The sequence below is a fragment of the Schistocerca gregaria genome, chromosome 8 (genome assembly GCF_023897955.1).
Source record: "Schistocerca gregaria isolate iqSchGreg1 chromosome 8, iqSchGreg1.2, whole genome shotgun sequence".
NCBI classification, from domain to species: domain Eukaryota; kingdom Metazoa; phylum Arthropoda; class Insecta; order Orthoptera; family Acrididae; genus Schistocerca; species Schistocerca gregaria.
The window spans coordinates 460372179-460398347 of NC_064927.1; positions in this window are offsets into that span (position 1 = coordinate 460372179).

The following is a 26169-nucleotide window of genomic DNA, read 5'->3' on the forward strand; positions in this document are numbered from 1 at the left end:
AACACGTCGAGGACTGGCGGTAACTAGCAGTCATGTGTTAAATCTCCATTCATTTATTGGTAAAACGATGCAGTTTTGTGATTGAAATAAGGTGGATAGGCTGATACTTAGGTCTATGGAACTTTGATTCACAGGAAAATGAAAATTTATTTTGAAAAAAGTTTTTTACTTTGATAGCTCATCTTTATAGATTTTTATGAGCTGAATCCAAATCTAGCTTCAGTTTTTTTCGTATCACTCATAGTTTAGGGGCAATATGCTTTTTACTGTATAGAATAAAAATCCTATGATGTATGGTAAACGGGGAAATTAATGAAACGTTTTTACAACATGAGTATGGTTTGTATTTACAGTAAGCTACTTAAAACAATGGTATGTCTTAATAGAGGTTTCCTTTGTCAGCTGGAATTGATTTTTATTTTCTTTCTCTTATTTCTTTGGAGCTTCTTGTGTAGCTTTTGCTACGATGAGTCGCTGAACTTCTCACTAAAGTGACCAACAGTAGTCCCCCATCACGTTGGTGTTCCTGTGGCCTTGGTATCGTTTTTCCATCACTTTAATGTCCTGGTGAAAACGCTCTCCTTACTCCTCACTAACATCTCCCATATTGTCCGGGAAGTAACCAAGGTGACTGTTCAAAAACTAAACTTTCAGGCTCATTAAACATCCTAAAGTTTTCAACTTGTTTAACATTGGAGCTATAATAGAAACATATTCTATGTCCTAAGAATTTTGTAACGACTTGCTTGAACGATACCCATGCTTCTTTCTCATTTGTCATTGTGGATTCACAGTTAGGATCAAACATCAATTTTTCTAATGTCAGGTCCGACAAAGACGCCGTCTTTTAGTTTAGCTTCTGAAAGGTGTGGAAACTTTTGGCAGAGATACTTAAAACATGGCCCATCTTTAGGCAAAGCCTTTACACAATGTTTCATTAGACCTAACTTCATATGTAGAGGTGGTAGGAGAACGTTTTTTTGAACTACAAGGTTTTTGTGTGGAATGTTCTTCTAACCAGGTTTTAAAGACTCCCTCACAGGCTAGGTCTTTCTGCACCAGTGTTGATCCTTAGCCCTGCTATCTTATTCACCCAAGAAACATGGAAATTTGGTAAAGCCACCTTGCTGACGAAGGAGCATGCCTGTTACTTTTAGATCACCACATATCATCCAACCATGAGCAGAATAGCCTACTTTATTTAGCACTATTTCTAGGTTTTTATAGTCCGCAGCTCGTGGTAGCATTCTAGCTTGCCTCGCACGGGGTCCCGGGTTCGATTCCCGGCGGGGCCAGGGATTTTTCCTTCCTCGAGATGACTAGATGTTGTTGTGTCATCATCATCATTCATCCCCATTACGGTCGGAGGAAGGCAATGGCAGACCACCTCCACTAGGACCTTGCCTAGTATGGCGGTGCGGGTCTCCCGCATCGTCCTCTAGGTTCTCATAGCTTTCTTTCATATTTACAGAAAGTCCAACAGGTATAGATGCATACATGTTACCATTGTGTAATAAAACAGCCTTTAAACTAGTTTTGGATGAATCAATAAACAGCCTCCAGTCTTCCTTTTTTTGTTTTTAATTTCAAACTCATTCATCAGACTGGGAATGTCTGAGCAGTACTCTAAATCACCTTCTTGTTGAAAAATTTCTGCTCGCTCTTTCTATACATGTATATGCTGGTTCCAACTGCCAATAAGTCCTTTTCTTTTAATCTAGAACCCAGCAATTCAGCTTTTTCTTTCGCTAAGCCCAGATCCCTAACCAAAACATTAAGCTCGGTCTGAGTAAACAAGTTTGGCAATAGACTTTCTGTATTACAATGGAATTCATCATCATCCGGTTCATCTAAATCAGATAGTACATCAGAAAATGCTCATGCTGGAGTAGAATTTAAATCATCTGGTGGTTCAGGAACCAGCAAATATAAACCGTGCCCTACTGGTCTGATACCGGACGGAAGGTTGGGGTAGTTTATTACCTTCTTGTTTTTCGAATTATGACCAGTAATGTCAACATTGCAAAAGTTGCAATCATCGGAATGATTTCTTGGCTCCCTCCATATCACGGGAACAGCAAATCTAAATGCTTTTTCCTCCTTATTCGACCATTTCAACACACACATAACACACCTTAAGTGGCGACCAAGATTTATCTTCTTCATCAAGTTTAGACACAAAGTATGATAGATAAGCCTTTTTCACAAAGTCTGTAATGTTTCTTTGGTGAGTTTGAAACGTCCCCTTAGAACAATTATACAAAACTGTGCTTAAACTGACTCACTATATGTTTTAGCGCAACGCAATCTGACTTTCAAAAATCCCCACAAAAGAATGGCCCTGCCATTTTTTAGCGCAACGCAACCTAACTTTCAAAAATCCCTACAAAAGAATGCCCCAGACTAACATTAACCAATACGTTTCACAAATCACTTACCTCACAAAAATCTTCGTCACTGGAACTACTGCAATACAGCGAGCGCCACTACTGCCAACTAACTAAAAGATTCAAACTATGGAAGGCACTAACTACTGATAGGCATAGTTAGCAAATAAAAGATTTTGACAGAGAACAAACAATGTATTTACCTCAATAGTGATCAAAAGTCATAATGTATATAGAAGTTCATGACATCCAGTCTTACAGATTTCAAAACTCCGCCATCTCTCTCCTCACATCCACCACTGCTGGCGGCTCACCTCCAACTGCGCAACGCTACGCGCTGTTAACATCCAGCTGCCCAACACTACAATGACGAGTGTTACAACAATGCTAACCAGCCACTGACTGCACACAGAACAGCCAGTTATTTTTCATACAGAGCGCCATGTGGCGTTACCAATAAAAACCTAAACAGCCTACTTACAAGTTTTAAGCACAAATTCATCAAAAATATTACAAGAACTGTCAGAAAAGTTTTTAAAACCATTGCTAGACATTGTACTGAGCACATGTACAGGAAACGGGAAAGTGAGGTTAGGTTGAGAGTAAACAAAACACCATCTGTTAACAAAAAAAGAGAATCGACTTTTTTTTGCCAAAAAATATTTTTCAGCAGTCGCATTCATTACACCTCCTTTTTAAATTATTTTATCTATATAAGAGCTGTTAAATTCTTTAAAATCGCTTAATTTAATAAATTTAACTGTAAAATGTGAAGAAATAGTGGGTGATACAGTTTTTTAAGAATCGTATTTGTAGTTACCATCCAAAAAACATGAGAATAATGTATTTTCAGCAAAAAAGTTTTTCTGTCGTTGGCCTGTGTTATTTACAGAAGGGCAGACATGAAACAGCGGTTAGAAACGAATCACGTACAGTTTTAATTTGTTCAGAAAAGAATTATCTGAGGAATAAATTTCTGTTTTCTAGAAAGGAGGAAATTCTGTAATTAATACACTGACAAATCTGAAAACATTCTACTTCTAATAGCTACAATTATTTGTCCACAAATTAAGTAGATACTGAGGTAATGTTCTTCAGTACACTGTCCTGAGTCATCAACAAAAATATCTGCATTTATGCTCCTAGCAGCCTGCGTTATTGTACCACCCTTCGCTGGTTCCTGTCTGCTAGGATCTTTTTAATATTGCTATCCTCTCACCGTGTTGTTGAAACGTTGGCTGACCATCGCTGATACACTAATAAACTAGGCAAATTCATTCACAAGGTAGTCATGGGCATGATGAAACACGACAGCTGACTTCTGTCATTTTGCCATGTTTCCAAGTCAACCCATATACTGCCCTGCATCCATACCACCTACTGATACATACACAACACTTCGATGCCATGGCTTACATCAGCAGTGCAAGCAGTGAAGGGACACACGACCTGGTACATAACTGACAGCGGTCCAAAGTGACCAGCGTGCTCTTTTCACGACGGTGATTAATATTCTGTGTAGTAAAAGAATTGTTTTCTTTACTGTTATTTCATACCCCTGGCCGCACACGAGGGTGTGTTTGAGGGGGGGGGGGGTTAAGCTATCAGCGGTTAGAATTTGCCGAAAATTGTACATGACGTTAAAACCTTAATGTTTTCGCAAGATAAAATAGACGATGAGTTATGGTTGTTAAAAGATAAAAGACTGATTTGTTAATTGTTTACGATATTTACACAGATGGATGAATTCATGAGACTATGGTGACTGCCAGGGGTACGGATGTCATGGGAGTTATGCATGTTTGGGTAGTGTGTGCATAACTGTAATTGCTTTTTTCTTCTTATTGGCCATTTCAGCCATGATTCTTTTTTCGTGGGACTATCCGATATGACAGCAATAAAACTTCATTTCTGGCCGTGGTTGGATTGATGTTGCGGGCGGCTGTGGGGAAACGACGAAGTTTTTCCTGGTGATTTGTATTTATTTATTCTTTACAGAAATTATTTTCTTTCTTTAATGAGCAGTAATTGAAGGTTTAGTTGGAATAAGTGGGGGAAACTTGCCATAGTATGCCAACTGGTTGCATACAGAACGATGCCAACTAGCCCCACGGCGATATCACAAACGTAATGAATACCACGCAATCCCTGACAATAGGAACAAAAGATTACGGTACAGACACGCAATCGCAGTTCACCAGTCTTTTGAAACCTGCCTTCAGCAGCTTCTCAGTTCGGTTTGCTGATGCACCAGAACAAAAAACATCATGACGAAGAAATTTACTCACCAGTCAGAGGAACGATGAAACAAGGGTCCTTCATTCGTACCGCTTCCAAGCAGGCTCAAATTACGGTGCATGGCACACCATTACATACACTTTCCATTACGACGGCAGCGCTCGAATTCCGTGGGGTCAGGAAATACACTGCGCAAATCAATTAAAGGATCACATTTTCCAAACCGCATAACTGTTTGCCATTGCGGCGTAGTTTGAAATTTGCCTGGAAGTTGCCTACAAACCTATTCTGAAATAACACAAACACGTAACCCCTGCTACGTCACCCTCGGGCTCCAGGACACTTCAAACAACAAAATGTCGATACTCGCGCAAAAAAAGGCCACAGGTCACGAGTTCTTGCAACGTGTAAGATGCGTTAATGACATCACATCGACAACAGATTTATCAACAACTCTGCTAATCGCCACCAGGACGTGTCACACGATCGGAAGGTGTGTGAGGACCTTCCCATCCTCACACGCCTTATTTCCCACTTTTCACTCCTTCCCTTGGCGCTTCTGTGATGGAGGCCGGAACAGCTACGCACAGCGTTAGAATCACGCGGTTTTCTTATGGGTGTCTGAGGAAAAGCATTTCAGACAGACCGCCGCTCAGGGGTGGTATGAAGGACATAAGGAAACCTCCCCTTCCCTTGGGGCGTTGATTTCCACACATTTCGAGGTCAGAAACGACAGTTCGTAGTGCCACAAACAACAGGCCCATCTTCTTGGCGACCTCTGACGCTGCTGACAACCCAGGACCTTTCCAACCCTCTCTGAGGAGTCTGTGGGTATGCATTCCATTTAATGTGATCGCAGCCCTTTGTAGTGCAAACAGAGATCCTGCGAAACTCGGCTCGCTCTGTTCCTCCGTGAGATCCACAGCGCAGTGGACAACGGCGCTCAGGTTCATGCCATGTTCCTTGATTTCAGTAAGACATTTGTCAGCGTCCCGCATTGCCCTTTAACGAAAAAAAAAAATAATACGAGCTTACGGAGTATCGGAGCAGGTTTGCGATTGAATTCAAGACTTTGTTGAAGATAGAGTTTAAAACGTCGCTCTTAACGGAACTAAATCGACAGGAGTAAAGGCAATTTCCGGAGTACTACAGGGAAGTGTGACAGGACAGTTGCTGTTTACAATAATAAATGATCTAGTAGAGAGCGTTGGATGCTCTTTAAGAGTATTCGCAGATAATGCAGTTGTTTATACCAAAGTAGCAACGCCAGAAGATAGTAAGAATTTGCAGAACGACCTGCAGAGAAGTGATGAATGGTGCAGACTCTGGCAGTTGACCCTGATAGTATATAAATGTAACATATTGCGCATACATCGGAAACGAAATTCAATACTGTACAGCTACACTATTGATGACAAACAGCTGGAGACAGCGTCTGCCGTAAAATATCCAGGCGTAACTATCCAGAGCGACCTTAAGTGGAATGGCCATAAAAAGCAGATACTGGTAAAAGCAGACACCAGACTCAGATTCATCGGAAGAGTCTTAAACAAATGTAACTCATTCACGGAAGAAGTGGCTTATAAGGGGTTTGTTCGCCAGATTCTTGAGTATTGTTTATCTATCTGGGATCGCTATCAGGTAGGGCTAATAGAGAAGATCCAACGAAGAGCGGCGCGCTTCGTCACGGGATCGTTTAGCTGGCGAGAGAGCGTTACGGAGCTGCTAAACAAACTCCTCTAGCAGACGTTACAACAGAGACGTTGTGCATCACGGAGAGACTTACTATTGAAACAGCACTTTTCAGGGGGAGTCAGACAACATATTACTTCCCTTCACATACATCTCGCATATTGACCACGTGGAGAAAATTCGAGAAATTAGAGCCAATACAGAGACTTACCGACAATCGTTCTTCCCACGCACTATTCGCGAGTGGAGCAGGGTTGGAGGGATCATATAGTGGTACCGAATGTACCCTCCGCCACACACCATTAGGTGGCTAGCGGTGTAAGATTTAGATGTAGATATAGAGACTGCAATTTTTGCTCTCGCGTACACTTTTGGAACCATTAGTGACCATTCAGAACAGTTCGACGACATTTGCATATAATCTGGAGCAGCAAGGGATTCTTATGGATCATGTGAGGGGCGCGACATCGACAGACCCGTGAGTAAAACGGGTATTGAAAGCAATATTTTATCTGCAGGTTCTAAAAATAGCCCCAAAAATTTTTGGTTGTACGTATTACCTATGAACGCTACAAATAATTCAATACCTTCTCTTCTTGACACTACGGGTAATGTAACTGATGATGATAAACAGAAGGCCGAAATTCTAGCTTTCATAAATTCGTTTACGGTAGAGGACTGCAGCACCATTCCCCCTTTCAATTGTCGAACAAACGAAAGGATGGCTGACATAGTGTTTAGTGTATCTGGGATTGTAAAACAGTTAAGATCCTTAGACGCCAGGAAGGCATCTGGCCCAGACGGTATCCCCGTAAGATTTTATGTTGACTATGCTACAAATATAGCACCATTATTATCCATCATCTATCAGAGATCATTAGAACAGCGGAAAGTTCCACGGGACTGGAAGAGGCCCAGGTCATAGCAATCTATAAAAAGGGTAGAAAATCGAATGTACACAATTACCGGCCAATTTCACTGAGACCGATTTGTTGTAGAATCATGGAACATATTTTGTGTCCAGACATAATGACCTTTATAGACTCTGAGAAGCTCATCTACAGAAACCAGCACGGTTTTAGGAAACAGCGGTCATGCGATACACGATATACAACAGGCTCTAGATACCGGCTCCCAGGTTGATACATTTCTCGACTTTCGAAAGGCGTTCGACTCAGTTCCACACTGTCGCTTGCTACAAAAAGTGCGCGCTTACGGTCTATCCGATGACATATGCGGTTGGATATAAAGTTTTGTAACAGACAGGGAGCAGTATGTCGTCCTGAACGGGGTTACTTCAACAGAAACAAGAGTAACTTCAGGTGTGCCCCAGGGCAGCGTAATAGGTCCTCTGCTTTTTACGATTTACATAAACGATCTGGTTGATGGTATTGACAGCGGCCTTAGACTGTTTGCCGATGACGCTGTAGTCTACAGGAAAGTAGTATCTCATGAAAGTTGTGAACAAATCAATGAGGATTTGCAGGAAATAAATGTGTGGCGTAATGACTGGCAGTCATCTCTCAATATCAGTAAGTGTAACCTACTGCGTATAACAAGGGGAAAATGCCCATTAATGTACGAGTAAAATATAAATGACCAGTCTTTGGAAGCGGTAACGTCAGTCAAGTATCTGGGTGTGACTATTCGAAATGATCTCAAATGGAGTGATCAGATTACACAAGTAACAGGTAAGGCGAACTCTAGATTGTGATTTATTGGTAGAATCCTGAAGCGATGCAGTCCTTCAACAAAGGAAATAGCTTAAAATACGTTAGTTCGTCCAGTGATGTAGTATTGTTCGTCTGTATGGGACCATTACCAGTTGGGTCTGATTCAAGAGATTGAGAAGGTTCAAAGAAGAGCGGTAAGATTCGCCATCGCGAGAGCGTTACAAATCTCATAGAAAGTTTGAAGAGCGACACACCTGCAGATAGACGGCGTGGTAAACAGAAGGGGCTGCTCACTATATTCCGAAATACGATCTTCACTGAGGATGTAGCACGTACTGAGGCGTTCTGGCAGCCGTTTTTCCTCTGCGCGATCCGCGAGTGGAACAGAGGGGGAGAAATGTGACATTGCCGCAAATTGTGCCCTCCGCCACACACTGCTTGGTGGGTAGCGGAGCATATACGTAGATGTAGATATGTATGTTATTTTCAGGAGCGACAGGTTGCGCCAGGAGGTGATTTCTGGAGGGGATAGGAAGGGGGTGTCATCGGGATACCAGATAAGATATGCAAGAGATGGAGGCTTAGGGATATAGGCTCTATAAAGTATAAACAGTAGTGTAGAGAGGACAGATCGTTCAAGCACATCCGCGTGAACTAGGAGACACGAGAGACGGTGTTGCTTATGGCGGCAGGACCGAAGGTGGGACAGAGAGGATGTGACAAGGCGGACGTCGTTAACTGGTAGCGAAAAGGTCTGAACCTTAAAGAGGGTAAGCTTATTTTCTGAATATCATCTTCAAAGTCTGTTTTCACGGTGATCTGTCTGAGGGTGGTAGTGCTGTTAGTGGTGAAGAGCTCCTGGATGACGTGGCTTCCGCAGAGTAACAGGAGCGGCAGAGCCGCTGGCTGTCCCGCTCTTTCCCACGCTCCGGCGCTGCGGCGCTTTATATTCCGGCCGCGGGCTCATCTCGCAGCGCGCCCGGCGTCGCTTTTAATTTCCTGTCGACAGAGGCGCTGCCGTCGGCCGGCGGCCTGTTCCGGACAGGCGTGGCCGACGCGGCGGAAAAGCGCCCACGCGCCCCCTCTGGTCTGGTCTGGTCGGCTCCTGGAAGAGGGGCTGCCGGGACACGAGTCTGCGGCGGACCCGTTCAACCGCCGTGCCGCAGACACCCCTGTCACAGCTCTGCCAACGGCTCAAAAGAGCTTAGGGGGTGGGGGAGTAACGTACCTCCCACTCACCTTTAGATTTAAAAACCCTCAGAAGGTATTTCAGGTCCACCTTGACCAATAGATTAAGTTACGTACACTACTGGCCATTAAAACTGCTACACCAAGAAGAAATGCAGATGATAAACGGGCATTCATAGGACAAATATATTATACTAGAACTGACATGTCATCACGCAATTTGTGTGCATTGATCCTGAGAAATCAGTACCCAGAACATCCACCTTTGGCCGTAATAACGGCCTTGATACGCCTGGGCATTGAGTCAAACAGAGCTTGGATGGCGTGTACAGGTACAGCTGCCCATGCAGCTACAACACGTTACCACAGTTCATCAACAATAGTGACTAGCGTATTGTGATGAGCCAGTTGCTCGGCCACCATTGACCAGACGTTTTCAATTGATCTGGAGAATGTGCCGGATAGGGCAACAGTCGAACATTTTTTGTATCCAGAAAGGCCCGTACATTACCTGCAACGTCTGGTAGTGCATTATCCTGCTGAAATGTAGGGTTTTCGCAGGGATCGAATGATGGGTACAGCCACGGGCCGTAACACATCTGAAATGTAACGTCTACTGTTCAAATTGCAGAGGTGAGCGAGACGTGTAACCAATGGCACTCTATACCATCACGCTGGGTGATACGCCAGTATGGCGATGAGGAAATCAAGGTTCCAATGTGTGTTAACCGCAATGTCGCCGAACACGTATGCCACCATCATGATGCTGTAAACACAACCTGCATTCATTCGAAAAAATGACGTTATGCCATTCGTGCACCCAGGTTCGTCGTTGAGTACACCATCGCAGTTTCTCCTGTCTGTGAGGCAGCGTAAAGGGCAACCGCAGCCATGGTCTCCGAACTGATAGTCCATGCTGCTGCCTGCAAACGTCGTCGAACTGTTCGGGCAGATGGTTGTTGTCTTGCAAACGTCCCCATCTGTTGATTCAGAGATCGAGAAGTGGCTGCACGATCCGTTATAAGCATGCGGATAAGATGCCTGTCACTCGACTGCTAGTGATACGAGGCCGTTGGGACCCAGCACTGCGTTCCGTATTACCCTCCAGAACCCACCGATTCCATATTCTGCTAACAGTCATTGGATCTCGACCAACGCGAGCAGCAATGTCGCGATACGATAAACCGCAATCAAAGTCGGAAACGTGAAGGTACGCATTTCTGCTCCTTATACGAGGCATCACAACAACGTTTCACTAGGCAACGCCGGCCAACTGCTATTTGTGTATGAGAAATCGGTTGGAAACTTGCCTCATGTGAGCACGTTGTAAGTGTCGCCACCGGCGCCAACCTTGAGTGAATGGCCTGAAAAGCTAATCATTTGCATATCACAGCTACTTCTTCCTGTCGGTTAAATTTCGCGTCTGTAGCACGTCATCTTCGTGGTGTAGCAATTTTAATGGCCAGTAGTGTGAATTGAAGGGGAAAGTGGAGAAAGGAAGGGAAACGAAGGGAACTCATGACACCAGGTGCTTCGAGACTTTGTGCCGGATCAGCTGCGACGAGTGAAAATTAGTGCCTGACCGGATCTTGAACCCAGTATCTCCTGCTTAGTAGGCAATTGTGTTAACGACTGCACTACCCAGACATAAAGTTTATCGCAAAATGTACGGACTACCAGAGTACGCTCGCCGGCTGAGTGGTGTAACTGCGACCAGGACGGTCGGGGTGTAGCACTGACGGAACACGCGGCGGGACTCGGGGAGAAGCCCTCGAACAACAACACAACGGAAAGGACGGACACGACCAACGTAGGACAGAACGAATACGACAAGACCGAACAACAGAGTCACAAGGAAACACTGGATGGGCGAGTGGCCCGCCCTTAAGTACGACCGAGCGAGGTGGCGCAGTGGTTAGCACACGGGACTCGCATTCGGGAGGACGACGGTTCAATCCCGTCTCCGGCCATCCTGATTTAGGTTTTCCGTGATTTCCCTAAATCGCTTCAGGCAAATGCCGCGATGGTTCCTTTGAAAGGGCACGGCCGATTTCCTTCCCTCACCCGAGCTTGCGCTCCGTCTCTAATGACCTCGTTGTCGACGGGACGTTAAACACTAAGATCCTCCTCCTCCTTAAGTACGCTCTCGGGCGCCTCGCTATTGGCCGCTGGGACCACGTGTTCCAATGTGGCGCCCCCACACTAAAAGCGGGCAAGTAGGCGCGCGCCGCCACAGCTTACGGCGCGATGGTGCAGAGACCTCTATAGGTCTTCGAAGTCCATGACCTGTGGCGTGGATTCAAAATCCGCGGCGCGCGGTATCAGACTGAGTTATATTCCCACCTGGTACCTCGTAACAGCAGTCCCTGTGCATGGAATTTTTTTCGAAATTTGTTGTAAGGCCTTATGGGACCAAACTGCTGAGGTCATCGGTCCCTACGCTTACGCACTACCTGATAAAACTGAAACCAACTTACGCTACGGACAACACACACACACCCATGACCGAGGGAGGACTCGAACCTCCGACGGGGGAGGGGGGGGCGGGGAGGGGGGTTAATTAATGTTATGAATGTGCAGTGTCTGTTCTGTCGGAGATGTTCTTTCAGAGCAGCCCCTGTGTATTCATATCAACAGACGTAAATTACTAACATGGGGTTTGAATCTATACACCTTGCTCCATATCTACAAAGCCTGATTCAGAGCTATCCTCGCCTACGAAAATACACTCCTGGAAATTGAAATAAGAACACCGTGAATTCATTGTCCCAGGAAGGAGAAACTTTATTGACACATTCCTGGGGTCAGATACATCACATGATCACACTGACAGAACCACAGGCACATAGACACAGGCAACAGAGCATGCACAATGTCGGCACTAGTACAGTGTATATCCACCTTTCGCAGCAATGCAGGCTTCTATTCTCCCAGGGAGACGATCGTAGAGATGCTGGATGTAGTCCTGTGGAACGGCTTGCCATGCCTTTTCCACCTGGCGTCTCAGTTGGACCAGCGTTCGTGCTGGACGTGCAGACCGCCTGAGACGACGCTTCATCCAGTCCCAAACATGCTCAATGGGGGACAGATCCGGAGATCTTGCTGGGCAGGGTAGTTGACTTACACCTTCTAGAGCACGTTGGGTGGCACGGGATACATGCGGACGTGCATTGTCCTGTTGGAACAGCAAGTTCCCTTGCCGGTCTAGGAATGGTAGAACGATGGGTTCGATGACGGTTTGGATGTACCGTGCACTATTCAGTGTCCCCTCGACGATCACCAGAGGTGTACGGCCAGTGTAGGAGATCGCTCCCCACACCATGATGCCGGGTGTTGGCCCTGTGTGCCTCGGTCGAATGCAGTCCTGATTGTGGCGCTCACCTGCACGGCGCCAAACACGCATACGACCATCATTGGCACCAAGGCAGAAGCGACTCCCATCGCTGAAGACGACACGTCTCCATTCGTCCCTCCATTCACGCCTCTCGCGACACCACTGGAGGCGGGCTGCACGATGTTGGGGCGTGAGCGGAAGACGGCCTAACGGTGTGCGGGACCGTAGCCCAGCTTCATGGAGACGGTTGCGAATGGTCCTCGCCGATACCCCAGGAGCAACAGTGTCCCTAATTTGCTGGGAAGTGGCGGTGCGGTCCCCTACGGCACTGCGTAGGATCCTACGGTCTTGGCGTGCATCCGTGCGTCGCTGCGGTCCGGCCCCAGGTCGACGGGCACGTGCACCTTCCGCCGACCACTGGCGACAACATCGATGTACTGTGGAGACCTCACGCCCCACGTGTTGAGCAATTCGGCGGTACGTGCACCCGGCCTCCCGCATGCCCACTATACGCCCAAGCTCAAAGTCCGTCAGCTGCACATACGGTTCACGTCCACGCTGTCGCGGCATGCTACCAGTGTTAAAGACTGCGATGGAGCTACGTATGCCACGGCAAACTGGCTGACACTGACGGCGGCGGTGCACAAATGCTACGCAGCTCGCGCCATTCGACGGCCAACACCGCGGTTCCTGGTGTGTCCGCTGTGCCGTGCGTGTGATCATTGCTTGTACAACCCTCTCGCAGTGTCCGGAGCAAGTATGGTGGGTCTGACACACCGGTGTCAATCTGTTCTTTTTTCCATTTCCAGGAGTGTATCTGATGGACGTACAAGTGAAGAAACAAACCGAAGAAACACCAAAAACACAGCACATTGCCATGCATAATAATGTGTAGGAAAGCAGTTGGCCTTCAAAGCAGCTTCCGGACGTCTCGGAAGGGATAGATAGAGGTCCTGTATCGTTTTCAATGGTAACACACTGAACCGAGGTAAAATTTGCTGCTTCGGAGAGCGCGCCGCAGCCCGTAGTGAGAAACAGCCGCCCTCCGTTTCTGGCGGTGGCGCCGCTGTGGCAATCGCGGCTTTAGTGTCTCCCTCTGGTGGGGAAAGGTTGCCTGTTCACGTGCATTTAAGGGGCGCTGTAAGCTCGCCAGGGGTAGTTGGTCAGGCTGAGTCTGTGCAGTGCCAGGAGTTTAGTCAGCTGGTCAGCCGGGTCAGTGTGGGGCTGTCAGTGTCTGTCCGGAGTGCTAGTGTTTGTTAGGCCGCCAGTCTGCTCGAGTTTGTTCAGGCTATGGTCGGCCGCGCACTGAGACACAAGATGACTCGTCCGTCTTGAGCGTCGGCGCATGTGAGGTCGCCACGTGAGTCCAGTGAGCCGCGCCGTATAGCGAGGGGTACTGGCTTCGCGGCCGACACGAGAGCAACAGGAGTCAACCCACGTCTTCGGTCTGGCCGGTGCGAGCTGCGACGCCGTGAGACGGGAGATCGGCGCGCCTTCCAGCGTCGGTCGAAGTGGTTGGCAGAGGACGGTTCGAGTGAGCATTGGGGGTGCTGCGCCAGGTCCTCGCCAGACATCGCAGTTTATTAGAAGTTAAGTGATTCGTGATATGTTGTTTCAGTTACTTGTTAAATTCTACTTGTTGTCTTCTTGGTCAGTCACTCGTCACCAGCTTGCTCGTTTGTCTCTCGTCCGCATTTGTTAGGCAGTTAGCGTCTGTCTGTGTGTCGGTCTGCCGTACGTTAATAGCTGCCTCTGTCACGTTTGTCGGATTCCGTGTTAACGAATTTATTGCTTAAAGTGTAAAGGCCGAATTCTTGAAATATGTTTTTCTCTTGCCAATCATCTTGCGAGGTGGCATATGAGTAATGTAGAGCATGTTGGTACATTTTATGCAAAACTGCATTTCATGGATTTTATTTAAATAGTCATTTTAGTACGAGGGCTATCCACAAAGTACATTACGTTTCCGTTTGTGTCCGTTAGGGGCGGGGCTAGCGCGGCCATCTTGGTGTCATGGCATTCCGCCGCTCAGTCGGCATCCAGCCGTGCTAGTGAGTGTGAAGAGCGTGCTGTAATAAGGTTTCTGACTGCAAAAAACTGTACACCGATAGAAATCTATCGGCAGCTTTGTGAAGTGTATGGGGACAACATAATCACTGAAGGTGGAGTGCGTCAATGGGTCATAAAATTTAAAAATGGCCGAACTAACGTTCACGACGAAGAGCGAAGTAGAAGACCCAGCACAGTGACTGCCGAACTTGTCGAAAAAGTCGTTGCCGCGATCCGTGAAAACCGTAATTTCACAATAATGGAACTCTCTATGAGTTTTCCACAAATTTCACGAAGTTTGTTGCTCGAAATCATTACCGAAAAGCTTGGTTACCACAAGTTTTGTGCAAGATGGATACCAAAAATCTTGACAGAGATTCAGAAAAATCAGCGAATGGCTGCGGCGTTAACGTTTTTGGACGCTTACGAGAAAGATGACGACTCATTACTCGATCGCATCGCTACTGCTGACGAAACATGTGGTTAAGCATGTGGAGTGCGAGACAAAATTGCAGTCAATGCAGTGGGGGCACACAAATTCCCCCCCCCCCCCCCAAAACCCAAGAAATGCATGCAGACAATGTCGGCAAGGAAGGTGATGGCGACTGTCTTTTGGGACAGAAAAGGTGTGATTTTTGTGGATTTCCTGGAAAGAGGCAGTACAATAAACTCTCAAAGGTATTGCCAAACTCTGCACAACCTCAGAAGAGCAATACAAAACAAGCGCAGGGGAAAGTTGGGCTCAAAGATCTTGCTGATTCACGACAACGCCCGGGCCCACACGGCAAATGCCACTCGTGAAGTTCTCGAATCTTTTAAGTGGGAGTTGTTTCCTCATCCGCCGTACAGTCCCGACCTGGCACCGAGCGACTTCCACTTATTCCCAGCAAAGAAGAAATGGTTGGCTATGCAGCGTTTTGATGACGAAGCACATCTTCAAGAAGAGGTAACCACGTGGTTGAAGGCGCAAGGCGGCCGAATTTTACGACGAAGGAATTTCCAATCTTGTCCATCGCTAGGATAAGTGCCTTAATTGAAATGGCAGCTATGTAGAAAAATAGTATTTAAGTGTGGCTTTCATTTGTATATAATAAAAAAATCCAATTCTTTATTTATTTTTAATTCCAAAACATAATGTACTTTGTGGATAGCCCTCGTATATAAATTTGCCATCCTTCCACCGTAAGAGTTCTTTTAAAAACAAGTTGCACATTCGGTGGCAAATAATTTTTAATGAGTGTTTTGTACCATATCCAACCCTCTTACGGGCTGTATAGTTTATGTTTTTGTGTGAGTTATTAAAATTTTCAGTTTAAAGTAATCTGGTGTGTTGCAGATTTGCACCTTTCATAGGTTGTTGTGAGCGGTCATGACTACGGCCGTGTTAAAAGGGAGCCCGCAAAGTTCTCAGCCCGAAAGCTCATATTATATAACAATGTTATTTCTGCTTCTGAATAAATTGTAACTTGATATTTACAATGTGCTTTCTGCTTATAATTTTTAAATCTGATTCAAAAAGAAAAAAAGGTTTTCAGAAATAAAATTTCCATTTATTGAAAAAAAAATTATTTTGCGTCGTCAGTTACCCGTTGGCAACTACTTCCACGCTCAGAAAGTGTGATTAAATGTGTTAACGTTCTTGATGAACCGCTAGTAAATAAATTCTTTAAGAAAAGATTTTGAAAGTGTAAGTCCGCGGTTCACACACCCTTCTTGCTGCAAAATAGTGGAAATTTCAGATGATGGTGATGGAGATGGATGGCGGTCATGCACATATCTCTCGAAAGCAAATTACGACGGCTTAGCATTACTTAGATCTTGTAACTCTGGTGGAGGAGATGCGACAATTCACCCTCGTGCTCAAAAAACCATTCCTAGACGGAACGAACTGTTTGAACAGGGATCGTCTCGTCTCGTAGCACAACATGCTGCTCAGACATTGTGCCATTGGATGGACCTAATCAGCCGCAATGGTCACATAATCATTGACAGTATTGCGACCTTGCAGAATAAGCATAGGACCCATGGAACACAACGATATGGCTGCCCAAGCCACGTCAATTCTGCCAGTCTGAAACTGTGTGCAGCAAGACTCGTCCGACCAAATAAATGACTTTCTCCCATCGCTCCGTTGCCCTAGTTTAATTCTTCGGGACCACGTTTTCCTGTTACGGGCGTTATCATCACTGATTTCCCTTACAATTCCCTGATACTGGAGCTCGCTTCGTGTTACACTGGCGCTGACAGAGTTCGCGAGCGCGACATTCAGTCTTGCAATGACTTTGCAACTGTCATCCTCCTTTTTCTAAAAACATTCCTCCTCGACGACAGTCTGTCACGACCAGATAACACACACTTTCACCCGCGTAACACAAAGAACATCACAACAAAACAAACAAGTTTTTTATTTAAATGTGGCTACCAAATTCTCTTAAAAAATGGAGAGGAATCAAACTTCAAAAGCATGAAAATTTAAATCAAGTACTTGGTGTAATTTATTTAACAAGTTAGTTAAAAACACTTAGATCTACCTTCAAATTTACAATAGCCAAGACTTACTGGGAACATCACATATAAAGTATCTGCAAGCAACGGAAAGGACTATGTGGTTTTTCAAATTTCCAATCAGGAAACATCGCGTTTCTTTACCGCTTGAGCGACGCCAGGTAAGAAATGTTAATACATATATTTATTTATTTGTAGTATGTTAAGGCGAGCCTTGTTATTTAAAAAAAAGATTTTGTTTCTTTTCTTTCATGTAGAGCGTGGCAGCAGGACGATCCAGTGGGGACTCCAGACCCGGCGGACGACGAGAGCTAACTACTACTGCATCGTGGTCGACGGCCGGCGCCTGGAAGAACCGTTGAAACATCATGCTGGCCGTTATTAAAATATGTTTTATGTTTTTAAAAAAATGAAAAGGGAGTTCAACGTTGAATGTGGAATGATAAAGTTTGTAATTTGATGTCAATTGGTTATCAACTGTTAAATAAACTTCGAGTTGGAAGTTAAAACAGTCAATTAGTTGACTCTGTTGTTACGACATACATCGTAAATATTACTTATGTGTCAAATTTGCAAATTTTATTAAAATTCAGACTTCTAGAAGAGATTCTGGCAGAATTTTATCAGGAGTGCGGACGATCTTCAATAATGAACTAGTTTAAAGTTTTATTAATGAGAAGTCGACACGTATTGACATTTTGAAAATAATCGATACTATGAAGCGTATTAAAATTCTTTTTTAGAACTTTGTCGGCGATTGTGGTCAAGAAGATCGGTTTTAAAGTGGAATATTTCGTTAAGTGAGAACAAGATTGACTCTTTAGTGACATTCATTAATTATTTAAGGAAAAATTAGGAGAATTTCAATTTATTCTGGCAAAGAAATCAATGAATGTCAGATCGCACAACGAACATATAGATACTATGTGACTTTGTGGAACTGTCAAAAAAATTATTACGATAAAACTTTTCTGCAACAGGGACTGGTCCTCATCTTCTAGGTTGAATCTGCTACAGCTTAATGTTTTTCTTTATGAATTTTTCAAGTAACTGGGAAAAGAACTTATAATTTGATCTGCAGCGGACCGTCGATGTTGGGTAGACGGTTAGGCTGTTGAGAAGCATGTTGGTTTGCAGATTGCCTTTCTTTCCCCTGCTGTTGACATCGTTGCTGAGTTGTTGCGACAGGAAAGGCGATTCAGCGCAACTACCTCACAAACAGCATGGGCCGTTTTAGTTATGTTGGTTACGTGACCCGACGGAACGCTTCCTGTTAGACTAAAAACAGCTTGATCTAGAACACGGAAAAATGTCATTCCAAGACTCACTTTCAGAAGTTACCACGGCAGCCTTACTTTACCGTATAAGACAAGTAGCTAATGTCTGGACGCAAGATTTACAAACAGTCATGAACAGTGTCAACAAACAAATTCTTCTGTTGAAAAAATTCGCGATATATCTTTCAGACTCCCTCTTAAGTGAATAGAGAACCCGTAACTTTAGACATGATTTCGAAATTCCAATTACTAAACAGGTATATGGTGTTTGGGGAGGAAATATTTTACACAGTGATAGTATAAGTAATTCTGATCAAAAAATGTTATATAAACATAGGCCCGCAAATGCTTCTTTAGGGAGGTGTGGGCATTGAAAGGAACTAAAATTCTGCAAAATTGATGTGCAAAACATGAACGTATACGCAATACGACTGGACCGTAACGTGATTTTCTTGAGAACAACGTTACAGAGAAGTACAGGTATGTTACACATTTTTACGTAATGCTTACTGACTTTGCGTTAGTACATAATGAATTAGAACATGCATGTTACATGTATTCAGTTGAAAAATACGTACCACGTTTTTTACAAACGGCTTTAACACTTATCGTACAGATGTACAGTTCACAGAACAGGTCCGAATATCCAACAATGAACGTCAATGCACTTTCGCGCTCAAGCGATAACACGTTGTGTTGCTTGTTCAGTTGCCTGTGGTTGGTTCCTAATCAATTCAGCAGCGTCCATGATGGGACGAAGCACTTCATTTCGTGTATTTAAGTTCACTTTCTGCACCTCTGATTTCATCCAACCTCATAAACAGAAATCTCAACGTGTAAGGTCAGGTGATCTTAGAGGCTAGGTAATAGCACCTCCACGGCCAATCAAACAATTACAGTAAGTGTGGTTGATATGGTCGCTCACACCTGAGGTAACATGTGGAGGGATACCGTCATGTTGAAAGTACATTCCAATTCGCTTGGCTAAAGGAACATCTTCCAATAGTTCCACAAATGAATTTTCCAAAAGATGCAGGTACCTCTCTCCCGTCAATAGCTGATTGATAATAAATGGACCTGTCAAAAGATTACCGATCATGCCGCACCAAACATTTATGGCAAGACGAACTTGGAAATTACTACCCACTGAAGTTTCTGTATTTTCCCGTGACCATCGATGAGTATTGCGTGTGTTATTTATTCAAACCCCCCCCATGAACCATGGACCTTGCCGTTGGTGGGGAGGCTTGCGTGCCTCAGCAATACAGATGGCCGTGCCGTAGGTGCAACCACAACGGAGGGGTATCTGTTGAGAGGCCAGACAAACATGTGGTTCCTGAAGAGGGGCAGCAGCCGTTTCAGTAGTTGCACGTGCAACAGTCTGGATGATTGACTGATCTGGCCTTGCAACATTAACCAAAACGGCCTAGCTGTGCTGGTACTGCGAACGGCTGAAAGCAAGGGGAAACTACAGCCGTAATTTATCCCGAGGACATGCAGCTTTACTGTATGATTAAATGATGATGACGTCCTCTTGGGTAAAATATTCCGGAGGTAAAATAGTCCCCCATTCGGATCTCCGGGCGGGGACTACTCAGGAGGACGTCGTTATCAGGAGAAAGAAAACTGGCGTTCTACGGATCGGAGCGTGGAATGTCAGATCCCTTAATCGGGCAGGTAGGTTAGAAAATTTAAAAAGGGAAATGGATAGGTTAAAGTTAGATATAGTGGGAATTAGTGAAGTTCGGTGGCAGGAGGAACAAGACTTTTGGTCAGGTGAATACAGGGTTATAAATACAAAATCAAATAGGGGTAATGCAGGAGTAGGTTTAATAATGAATAGGAAAATAGGAATGCGGGTAAGCTACTACAAACAGCATAGTGAACGCATTATTGTGGCCAAGATAGACACAAAGCCCATGCCTACGACAGTAGTACAAGTTTATATGCCAACTAGCTCTGCAGATGATGAAGAAATTGATGAAATGTATGATGAGATAAAAGAAATTATTCAGGTAGTGAAGGGAGACGAAAATTTAATAGTCATGGGTGACTGGAATTCGTCAGTAGGACAAGGGAGAGAAGGAAACGTATTAGGTGAATATGGACTGGGGCAAAGAAATGAAAGAGAAAGCCGCCTGGTAGAATTTTGCACAGAGCATAACTTAATCATAGCTAACACTTGGTTCAAGAATCATAAAAGAAGGTTGTATACATAGAAGAATCCTGGAGATACTAAAAGGTATCAGATAGATTATATAATGGTAAGACAGAGATTTAGGAACCAGGTTTTAAATTGTAGGACATTTCCAGGGGCAGATGTAGACTCTGACCACAATCTATTGGTTATTAACTGTAGGTTAAAACTGAAGAAGCTGCAAAAAGGTGGGAATTTAAGGACATGGGATCTGGATAAGCTGAAAGAACCAGAGGTTGTACAGAGTTTCAAGGAGAGCATAAGGGAACAATTGGCAGCAATGGGGGAAAGAAACACAGTTGAAGAAGAATGGGTAGCTCTGAGGGATGAAGTAGTGAAGGCAGCAGAGGATAAAGTAGGTAAAAAGACGAGGGTTGCTAGAAATCCTTGGGTAACAGAAGAAATATTGAATTTAATTGATGAAAGGAGAAAATATAAAAATGCAGTAAATGAAGCAGGCAAAAAGGAATACAAACATCTCAAAAATGAGATCGACAGGAAGTGCAAAATGGCTAAGGAGGGATGGCTAGAGGACAAATGTAAGGATGTAGAGGCTTATCCCACTAGGGGTAAGATAGATACTGCCTACAGGAAAATTAAAGAGACCTTTGGAGAGAAGAGAACCACGTGTATGAATATAAAGAGCTCAGATGGCAATCCAGTTCTAAGCAAAGAATGGAAGGCAGAAAGGTGGAAGGAGTATATAGAAGGTTTATACAAGGGCGATGTACTTGAGGACAATATTATGGAAATGGAAGAGGATGTAGATGAAGACGAAATGGGAGGTAAGATACGGCGTGAAGAGTTTGACAGATCACTGAAAGACCTGAGTCGAAACAAGGCCCCCGGAGTAGACAACATTTCATTAGAACTACTGACGGCCTTGGGAGAGCCAGTCATGACAAAACTCTACCACCTGGTGAGCAAGATGTATGAGACAGGTGAAATACCCTCAGACTTCAAGAAGAATATAATAATTCCAATCCCAAAGAAAGCAGGTGCTGACAGATGTGAAAATTACCGAACTATCAGTTTAATAAGTCACAGCTGCAAAATACTAACGCGAATTATTTACAGACGAATGGAAAAACTGGTAGATGCGGACCTCGGGGAGGAGCAGTTTGGATTCCGTCGAAATGTTGGAACACGTGAGGCAATACTGACCTTACGACTTATCTTAGAAGAAAGATTAATAAAAGGCAAACCTACGTTTCTAGCATTTGTAGACTTAGAGAAAGCTTTTGACAATGTTGACTGGAATACTCTCTTTCAAATTCTGAAGGTGGCAGGGGTAAAATACAGAGAGCGAAAGGCTATTTACAATTTGTACAGAAACCAGATGGCAGTCATAAGAGTCGAGGGGCATGAAAGGGAAGCAGTGGTTGGGAAAGGAGTGAGACAGGGTTGTAGCCTCTCCCCGATGTTATTCAATCTGTATATTGAGCAAGCAGTAAAGGAAACAAAAGAAAAATTTGGAGTAGGTATTAAAATTCATGGAGAAGAAATAAAAACTTTGAGGTTCGCCGATGACATTGTAACTCTGTCAGAGACGGCAAAGGACTTGGAAGAGCAGTTGAACGGAATGGACAGTGTCTTGAAAAGAGGATATAAGATGAACATCAACAAAAGCAAAACGAGGATAATGGAATGTAGTCAAATTAAATCGGGTGATGCTGGGGGAATTAGATTAGGAAATGAGACACTTAAAGTAGTAAAGGAGTTTTGCTATTTGGGAAGTAAAATAACTAATGATGGTCGAAGTAGAGAGGATATAAAATGTAGACTGGCAATGGCAAGGAAAGCGTTTCTCAAGAAGAGAAATTTGTTAACATCGAATATAGATTTATGTATCAGGAAGTCGTTTATGAAAGTATTTGTTTGGAGTGTAGCCATGTATGGAAGTGAAACATGGACAATAACTAGTTTGGACAAGAAGAGAATAGAAGCTTTCGAAATGTGGTGCTACAGAAGAATGCTGAAGATTAGATGGGTAGATCACGTAACTAATGAGGTATTGAATAGGATTGGGGAGAAGAGAAGTTTGTGGCACAACTTGACTAGAAGAAGGGATCGGTTAGTAGGACATGTTTTGAGGCATCAAGGGATCACAAATTTAGCATTGGAGGGCAGCGTGGAGGGTAAAAATCGTAGAGGGAGACCAAGAGATGAATACACTAACCAGATTCAGAAGGATGTAGGTTGCAGTAGGTACTGGGAGATGAAGCAGCTTGCACAGGATAGAGTAGCATGGAGAGCTGCATCAAACCAGTCTCAGGACTGAAGACAACAACAACAACATTTATTCAATGTAGGGAAAACTAGGCTTCGTCAGTGAACAGTATACATGGAAACAAATGAATTTTTCAGTTACTCAGTGACAGAATTGAAGTCGTTGGGCGTAGTCGCCAACGTGGAGGTTTACGCTGTATGTGAAATGGATCCAGGTTTTGCGCATATAATGTTTCCCATACACGCGTCTGTGGGATATTCATACGCAGCGACGTTCTTCGTATGCTCGTACTGAGACTTTGCTCAACACTTGCGATAATTTCTTCCTGTTCTTGCAAAGTTTGTGACTAGCTCGCTCGGACAAAAAATGTCTACTTGGAAGAGCGCCTGTTGCTCGCAAAGTGATAAACAGTTTGGTAAACACCCTGCGATCCGGTAATCGTCTAGTCCAGGGCCGGCCAAACGCTGCACAGTGTGCAGACTTACGGAAGTGCTGCACATGTCCGCACGTGTGCGACAGCGACATATGTTATTAGAGATGTGTCCTAAATGAACGGCGGCGCCTCCACTTCCCTGTTTATGTGGTACAAGCAAGAGCGCAACATACCCAGTCTCGTTTACCCCTGGTGACCGCAACGTTAACAGAGAAGTACCGAGAAATGGCAGGTACTGTGAAAAAGCAAAGGACGGGAGATCTATGTTCTCGGCCGTTTAAAAATGACTGGGAGCTGCAATTCTTTTTTGTAGCCGTTGGTGAAAACTCACAGTGTTTGCTGTGCCGCCGAATAATAGGCGACCAGCGTAAGTTTTCAATCGAAAGACACTACAATACATATCACAAAGACGAGTGTAGTGTACTCAACAGTGAAGAATGGCAAGCAAAATTGAGTGTCCTTAAGAAAATAAATGAGACACATCAATTCGATTTTACTGTACGTCAGAGTAACGATTCTTCTTGAACTCTAAAGTTTCTTGTGTTACATTTATGTCTATTTTTCTGTACGCTGCACAATGTACTGTTTTCAATTTTCCAGAATGGCAATCACACTAAATCTTCACTGCGAGCAAGTTTTAAAATCGCATTAAGAATTGCACAATCTGGGAAACCCTTGTCCGAAGGGGAGTTTGTGAAAGGGTGTCTGATTGCTGCACAACTTGTGTATCCCACGAACGTTAGCAGGTTTAAAGAAATCAGTCTATCCAAACAAACAGTGACAAGACGTATCAGTGCTATGGCCGGCGATGTGCACAGGCAGCTAGTAAATCAGGCTAAAGACTTTGTTGCTTTCTCTGTTGCGTTCGATGAAGCAACAGCTCTTACAGATACAGCCCAGGTTGTGATATACATACGAGGTGTCGATAACGCACTTTGTGTAACTGAGGACGTTTGGGACTTAGTACCTTTGAAAGGGTCTACTACAGTTGCGGACTTACTCCAGGCTGTCGAGCAAGGTTTTGATTGTGTCGGTATGGACTGGAATCGGTTAGTCTCAGTGACCACAGATGGAGCACCATCAATGCAAGGCCATCAGAGAGGACTCAGCACGGATGCGCCTAAACTTGGGGCGCACAGACGAGACGTTGTATGGAATTCACTGCATTCTGCATCGAGATGCGCTTTGTGCAAAATCATTAACGTTATCAAACGTCATGCAAATTGCTGCGCGTACTGTAAACTATCTGAAGACACATGGGCTTACGCATCGCCAGTTTCGGCGGTTCTTGGAGGAATTAGGAGCGTAGTACGGCGACATACCATACTATAGTGACATGCGCTGGCTCAATTAAGGTAAAATGCTGAAAATATTTTTTTATTTACGTTTGGTCATAGTAACATTCTTACATGGGAAGGACAAAAATGAACCTATGTTAGAAGACCCTTGTTGGATATCAGACCTTGCATTTCCCGTGAACATTACGTCTCACACGAACAGCCTGAACATCAGTTTGCATGGTGAAAATGATTTAATTTCTGACATGTTGGAAAAAGTAATGCCTTTGAAAGGAAACTTGCGCTTTGGGATAGCCAGCTATTCACAGAAAACACTGCACATTTCCCGACTCTTGGACTGGCCCATGAAAGAGCTAGATTTCAAGAATACGTATCAATAATTGTAAATATTAAGGAACAATTTCGAGCACGATTTGCAGATGTTACGAGTTTGTCTCCTGTCATTCGCCTCTTTGCTCGACCGTTCTCGTCGTCAGTCGAAGATGCTCCGAATGATCTACAGGTGGAACTGATCGACCTACAGTGCAATACAAGACTGAAGGATAAGTTCTTTGCAGTGCGAAGTACAAAAGAATTCTACGAAAATTTTTCACAACAAGAATTTCCACGCCTGCACCGAGAAGCCGCGAGTGTTCTGTCCATGTTCGGGTCGACATATGTTTGTGAAAGATTTTTCTCGGTGATGAAAATGAATAAATTAAGGTTTCGATCGAGCATAAGTGACGAAAATCTTCGCAACTGCTGGCGTTTGTCAATGAGCCGTGCTTTTGTGACCGATATTAACTGTATCATTTCTCATGACCAGTGATAAACTGAAACGTCCCCTTTGAACAATTATACACGACTGTGCTTAAACTGACACACAATAGTTTTTAGCGCAACGCAATCTGACTTTCAATAATCCCTACAAGAGAATGGCCCTGACTAACATTAACCTATATGTTTCACAAATCACTTACCTCACGAAAATCTTCGTTACTCAAGCTACTGCAATACAGCGAGCGCCACTACTGCCAGCTAAATAAAAGATTCAAACTACTGAAGGCACTAACTACTGATAGGCATGTTAGCAAATGAAAGATTTTAATACAGAACAAACAATGTATTTACCTTAATAGTCATAATATATATATCAGTTCATGACACCAATTCTTACAAATTTCAAAACTCCGCCATCTCTCTCCCCATGTCCACCACTGCTGACGGCTCACCTCCAACTGCGCAACGCTACGCGCTGTTAGCATCCAGCTGCCGCTGCCCAACACTACAATGGCAGACAACAATGCAAACCAGCCACAGACGCACACGGCACAGCCAGTGATTTTTCATACAGAGCGCTACGTGGCGTTACCAATAAGAAAACGTAAACAGCCTACTTACATAGCCCCCATGCTCCCCACAAAAAAAAATTACAAATTGTTTTGAGCAGTGGCCAATACAGATTTGAATTTTTTTTTCATAATTATGATTACAATAGCAAAGAAATCAAATGCACACACTTATTGATACAATGTTGGTCAAAAGCTAAAAGTCCATATAGTCAGTCCTGATCATTCATCACAGTAAAATAGTAGTGTTTTTCTCAAAGACTGAGCAATATAAGAAAATGCACACAGAAGTAGTGGATTTCCATGCAGTCTTGAAGAAGTAGTGTTGTCCTTCCAACGG